This window comes from Aotus nancymaae, unplaced genomic scaffold (assembly GCF_030222135.1).
Source record: "Aotus nancymaae isolate 86718 unplaced genomic scaffold, 86718_ANA_hifiasm-v0.15.2.pri h1tg000004l, whole genome shotgun sequence".
Classification (NCBI taxonomy): domain Eukaryota; kingdom Metazoa; phylum Chordata; class Mammalia; order Primates; family Aotidae; genus Aotus; species Aotus nancymaae.
Window position 1 is genome coordinate 10333685 of NW_026988415.1, and position 6216 is coordinate 10339900.

Consider the following 6216-nt stretch of genomic DNA (forward strand, 5'->3'; position numbering starts at 1 on the left):
CATAAAGAGTTTTTGAATAAAAAGAGTTGGTAATTGTAGTTACTTTTATTCACAATGCCTATGGAATGAGAATAGTGTTTAAATGCACAAAGAATACTAAAATAAAGTACCCTGTATTATGGAGGTTGAGAAGAAAATGGTATTGGAACAACTGAGCTATTAGGAAAAAATGGTGTTAGAGTTGTCCTCCCAGATTTGGCTCAGTCATCCACAAAATAAATAAAGCCTCATGCTGCAATATACCTGGGAAATAATAATGGCTGTCAAATGGTTAGCAAGACAAGCCAGTATACTCAGAAAATGAAAGCCCAAAGAACCAGCCTGTGTAGGGCTGGGCAGGAGAAACTCATGCCAAGAATGATGTCTAGGACATTTGCTGGCAGAATTTAATCTCATCTCTTTTACTTTTCTCTGGGGCTTGCCTAGCTTGGGGAAAGACACTCCAGCATTCTCTCTGTTGATGTTCTCTAAAACATTCTTCACTTCTCCAAGAGAAGCAGGCACAAGAAGTGAAGGATGGGTGTCTTAGAAATGATTGTGCTGATTTTTAGAGATGAGTTTATGTTACAGGAGCAAAACAGTAGATCATAGAATTGTTCCATTCCCATACATCAAAGTCTGCATGGAGACCACATTATTTTCCTCTGTGCAATAAACTACTGAACATTCTCTCTGTTCGGGGAAAGCTGTGACTGTCAGTCTCTGCCTTCTCCAGGATCCAACCTGTATACTTACCCCAACCAGCTCTGAGGCAGAGAGGATATTAAGACATCTCATCTGTACCATCAGGGAAGGCTTGGATCTCCTTTTATTCTCAGGGCCTATATTCATTATGGCTGAGGTGAACCGCCCCAACTAGGCCATATGAATAGAATTTTGCCTTATTTTCTTCCACCTGCCTATCAGTTTTCCTCTGAACTCTCTTAAACCAGTCTACAGCCTCTTTTACCCACACTTCCCTTGAAGCCTGGAGCCAGCTGTCATAATCTCAGCTGCTCATAGTTTTCAGTTCTGAAATGTTAAGGAGAGTTGCTGCCTTGGTCTGTGGAAATTGGCCCCATAACCCTTTGGCTAAATATTGGGAACAACTGACCACTCTGTTCAGGGGCCAGACCTCTGTGTGTTCAGAGCCTTCTCCACCCCACTGGTTCACTGCAGAGGTGTGAGTGTGCTTCCTGTCTGAACTTGTACTGCTTATGGACCACTGGGCATGGATGGTTACTTGACTATCTCTGTGATGTGTTAGAGGCATTTTAGTATAATGGAAAGAGCAGGAAAAGAGTAATTTTTAAAATTACAGTTAGAAGCTGTCTTTTTCTTCAAAGATCTTTTGTGTGAGTTGGAACAGCTTCTCTTTTACATGTTGTTTAGTGACAGGTCTGGAAACTGTGTGTATATTAGTGAACTTAAGGGTGACTGTTGGGGCAGAAGACCTGGGTTCAAGTTGGAGCTCTGTCATTTATTGTGTGGGATCTTGGATAAGATGCATCTCCTTTCTGGACCCTAGTTTATTCATCCATAAAAATGGTAGTGATTATGGCCTTATACCTCCTGATAGTGGTGGGAGGATTAAATGAAAGAATGAATGTGAAAATGTTTTGTAAACTCTTCTTTATCTCATGGAGGAGAATCTTGTGAGCCTATTTGTGTGTAGGTGTTCGTGTGTGTGTGTGTGCATGCACATGCATGTGCCTGTATGCATACATGTACATGTGCCTATGTGTTGGTATATATATATGATATTTTATGACTAGAATGTTAGGCACTGTTTCTCACATGTTCACATATAAAGTCATGCATCAGGGCATCAGGAGGACATCTGCTGACCAATAGTCTGCCCACCAGCTGGTTGATATTTAGGAGACAAATAGTGGAGTTTCAGTTCTTGGATTAAGGTATGGCTCTGCAACTTAGTGTATCGAAACTCAAAGATTATGGATTTGATTACACTGAAAGTTTTAAGAGGCTGCATGTAGTCATGAACAGAGAGAGCATGGGCTTTAGAATTAGACAATCTGGGTTCAAATCTTAGCTCAGCCACTTAGTGGTGATGTGATCTTGGGCAAATTCATCAGTCTATTTGAGTCTTTGTTTTATCCTATTAACACTACCCTCACACTATTTTCAGTGGTCGTGCTAGCAAATACAATACATATATATATAGTAGCAAATATAATATATATAATGTATGTATATTATAGATATAATTGTAGCAGATACAATGTGTATGTGTGTGTGTGTGTGTGTGTATATATATATATAGCTAAACTTTACTAGTTTGTTTAGAATGAATATTGTATCATTTTATGTAAAATGTAGGAAAGTTTAAATCCTATAGGTCCCTTTAACCCCTACTGTCATCCTTTATGTTTAATTATCATATGTACTACATCTACCTACATTGAAAACCACACAAGATAATGCTATGCTTTTTCTTCAAACAATAACGTATATTTTAAAGAATTTAAGAACTAAATCATTTTTAGTGATTTTAATTAAAAATTCAAAGCCTCTCTCTGGTACTATTTCCCTTCAGTCTAAAGAACACAGTACTGTGTTTTCCTAGTTTTTCTTTTTCTGAATCTGTGTTTCACCTTCATTCCTGAAGGATATTTTTATTAGGTGTAGAATTCTGGGTGAACTTTTTTTTTTTCTTTCATAAAGCCTCCAGTAGACCAACTCTCCCACTGCTAACTGTTCACTCTGGACAAAATACTAAGATAACTACCTGAGAATACTGAGGGAAAAGGTACAGATGGGCAAACTGTGAAGGAGAACTGAAACTTGAAATAATGGGCATGGGCATGACTTTCGTGCTATTTTTGTTTTTGTGACTTTGATCCAAGAGCAGGCATCAGTTGTTCAGTGAGACGGGGAAGTAAAGGCAGCTAAAACTCAGGTAGAAATAGTGCTGCCTTGCTGGCTAGGAAAATTAGGGAAAGAAACCCAGGTGAAGGATAATTCCCAAAGAGTAGAGAGCTGTAGAAGGAGATCTCCTAATCCTGTGTGTAAACATCGTGAAAGTTGCAGGGTGACCCCAGAACCACATTGTTACAAAACAGACTCGAAGAATAGTAAAGAGTTAAAGACTTGAACTTATACTTAAACCAACATGACCCATTGGTGATAGTTGTTTTGTGTGTACTGTATAATTTTCATTCAGTTGAGTTTGTTTTCCTAGTTATGTTTCTGTTGTTAATTTCTATTTTAATTCTATTTTGGTTAAAAAACATTCTGAATGATTTCAATATTTTAAAATTTGCTGAGGTTTTCTTCATATAATTGATTTTGATAAATACTCTGTGACATGAAAAATGTGGACTCTGACTTCTTTGCATGCAGTGCTCTATAAATGAATACTACATCAAGTTTGCTAATTGTGCTCTTCAGAAATTTTATATGTATACTGATTTTTTTGTCTGCCTGTTCTATCAGCTATTAAGATAAGTGTGTTGTTATTCCTTTACGATTAGAGAGTTGTCAATTTCTCTTTTTAGTTTTGTCGGGCTTTTCGCTTTATATACTTTGAAGCCATATTATTCTGTGTAGATAGTTTTAGAATAATAATATCTTCTTGTTGAAGATATTGACTTGTTTATCATTTGGAGGATACTGAAAAGGTTTTGATTTCTTATAATTATAAAATGTTGTTCTATTATCTGTAATAATGCTTATTGCCTTAAAATTTACTTTGCCTGATATCAGTATAGTTATGACACTTATTTTTGGTTAATGTTTGAATTACTTATTTTTTCTATCTTTTACTTTAGACTTTTTTGTGCCCTTATATATATATATTTTTTTTTTAAATTAACTCTTGTAAGAATAGTAAAGTTAGCTATATTTTATTTTGTTTTATTTTTTTGAGACAGAGTGTCGCTCTTTTACTGAGGCTGGAGTGCAGTGGCGCAATCTCAGCCAACTGCAACCTCTGCCTCCTGGGTTCAAGTGATTCTCGTGCCTCGGCCTCCCAAGTAGCTGGGATTGCAGGCGTGCACCACTACGTTTGGCTAATTTTTGTATTTTTAGTAGAGACAGTTTTCACCATGTTGGCCAGGTGGTCTCGAACTCCCAACCTCAGGTGATTGGCCTGCCTCAGCTTCCAACAGTGCTAGGATTACAGGCCTGAGCCACCATGCTCAGCCAAGATATAATTTTCATACTTTTAAGTGTACAATTCAATAGTTTTTAGCATGTTCTCAAAGTTGTAACTGCTATCTAATTTTATAATATTTTTATTACCCCCCAAAGAAACCCATTGTTCTCATCCAATTTCTCCCTCACCCCAAGAACCCAGAAAATATTAATTTACTTTCTATCACTATAGATTTCCCTATTCTGGATATCTCACATAAAGAGAATTATACAAAATGTGGTCTTTTGTGTTTAGCTTCTTTAGCAAAATGTTTGTATGGTTCATCCATCTTGTAGTATATATCAATCCTTCATTTTTTAAAAAATGTTGAAAACCATCCCATGTATGGCTCTTAACATACGTGGTTTATCCGTTCATTAATTGCTGAATGTTTGGGTTGTTTTCACTTTTTGGCCATATGAATAATACTGCTATGAACACTTATGTAAAGGTTTCATGTTAACATGTTTTCAATGCCTTTGAGTATGTATCTAGGAGTAGGATTGCTGGGGTTATATGCTAAATTTATATTTAATACCTTGAGGAACTGCCAAGCTATTTGGCTCTGACTTCTCTTCTATTGATGTATATGTCTATCCTTATGTCACTCACAATGTCTTAATTACCGTAGCTTTGTAATAAATTTTGAAATTTGAAAGAATGTGTCTTCTAACTTTTTTTTGAGATTGTTTTGGTTGTTCTGAGTCTCTTACATTTTCATATGAATTTTGTGATTAGTTTCTGCACAAAATCCAGCTGGGAACTTGAAAGGGATTGTGTTGAATTTGTAGATCAATTTGGGGAGTATCACCATCTCAACAATAGTAATTTTTCAAACTCATAAATGTATCTTTTTATTTATTTGGGTCTTTAATTTCTTTCAACCATGTTTTGTAGTTTTCAATGTATAAATCCTGTATTCCTTTAAAAAATTTCTAAGTGTTTTATTCTTTGTCATGCTATTATAAATGGAATTTTCTTATTTCATTTTCTTAATGTGCATTTGTAGTATATAGAAATACTATAGATTGTTGTATATTGATCTTGTATCCTAGAACTTTGCTGAACTCTTTTATTAGTTCTAATAGATTTTTGAGATTTCTTGTGAATTCCTCTATAAGTATAAGATTGTGCCATCTCTGAATAGAGACAGTTTTATTTCTTCCTCTGTAACTTAATGAATTTTATTTCATTTTCTTGTGTAATTGCCCTGCTAGAATCTCCAAGAGGATGTAGAGTAAAAGTGATGAGGGTGGACATCCTTGTCTACCTTCTGATGTTAGGAAGAAAGCATTAATTTTATTTTTTAATTTTTTAATTATACTTTAAGTTCTAGGGTACATGTGCAGGTCATGCAGGATTGTTGCATAGGTATACACCTGCCATGGTAGTTTGCTGCATCCGTTCCCCATCACCTACATTAGATATTTCTCCTACTGTTATCCCTTCCCAACCTCCCCAACCCCTGCTATCACTCCCCTAATCCCCAACAGGCCCCAGCGAGTGATGTTCCCCTCCCTGTGTCTGTGTGTTTTCATTGTTCAACACCCACTTATGAGTGAGAACATGTGGTGTTTGGTTTTCTGTTCTTATGTCAGTTTGCTGAGAATGATGGTTTCCAGATTCATCCATGTCCCTGCAAAGGACATGAATTCATCCCTTTTCATGGCTGCATAGTATTCCATGGTGTATATGTGCCACATTTTCTTTGTCCAGTCTATCATTGATGGGCATTTGGGTTGGTTTCAAGTCTTTGCTATTGTAAACAGTGCCACAGTGAACATACATGTGCATGTGTCCTTATAATAGAATGATTTTTAATCCTTTGGGTATATACCCAGTAATGGGATTGCTGGGTCAAATGGAATTTCTATTTCTAGGTCCTTAAGGAATCACCACGCTGTCTTCCACAATGGTTGCACTAATTTACACTCCCACCAACAGTGTAAAAGTGTTCCTATTTCTCCACATCCTCTCCAACATCTGTTGTCTCCAGATTTTTTAATGATCGCCATTCTAATTGGCGTGAGATGATATCTCAATGTGGTTTTGATTTGTATTTCTCTAATGACTAGTTCACA